The sequence below is a fragment of the Camelina sativa genome, chromosome 5, assembly GCF_000633955.1.
Source record: "Camelina sativa cultivar DH55 chromosome 5, Cs, whole genome shotgun sequence".
NCBI classification, from domain to species: domain Eukaryota; kingdom Viridiplantae; phylum Streptophyta; class Magnoliopsida; order Brassicales; family Brassicaceae; genus Camelina; species Camelina sativa.
The window spans coordinates 19,498,431-19,499,275 of NC_025689.1; positions in this window are offsets into that span (position 1 = coordinate 19,498,431).

The window sequence follows — 845 nt, forward strand, 5'->3', positions numbered from 1 at the left end:
GGTGCATCCCCAGCACCAATGTTTCGCGGTACCTGATGTGGTTCATGCTGTTGTTCCATAGTGACGTGTGCGGGATGATCAATGGGTTGACGAGCTTGTCGTGGGCATTGCAACCGGTTGATTTTGTCGATCACAGGAAGGAGATTCTGTTGTCCTCTTGATCTGGTGTGCATGCAAGGTTGCAATCAACAGGTACCTGAGATGCAAAACAAACAAGCAGAAAACCAAATCAAGTCAGTACTCGGAATGATAAGTGTAACAGAACTTGATCTTGCAAAACTTGAAATCTTAAATGTAGCGAAACTATTCCCAAATGGCAACTGCGCCAAATTGATACTAGGATTTTTGTGTGTTTTATCCTAGCAGGTTCAATTAACCTTAAGTGTTGTAGTATTTAAGGTGTCAATCCAAATGGGATGTTGCTAGCAATCAAGATGCAATCAAGGAATCACAAGTCAAGCCAATTCAAAAAGAGTGTTTTTTCTAACAATCCTAGAATGACAAAAATGCAAACGGAAATGTGTTCTGGAACTAGAAACGAGAATGCAAGACAAGAAATGAAAATTAATAAAAACAGAAACGAGTCTAAGCATGAACTAAAAAGCAAGAAACGAAACAATCTCAGGAATGTAATATCAATAAAAAGGATAAAAGTCCTAAGGATGGGAGTAACTGATGTCGGTGGAGTATCCTAGTCTACAGAGTGTTTAACATGCCACAAGCAATCTATCCCTAAACAATGAACACAACTTAGCTAATCCAATCTCTTGGTAAAAGTTACTCAGACTCAACCACTTCCATACCTAGCTCTCGCTAGAGAAACGTGGTCGAGCAGGCATGACAAA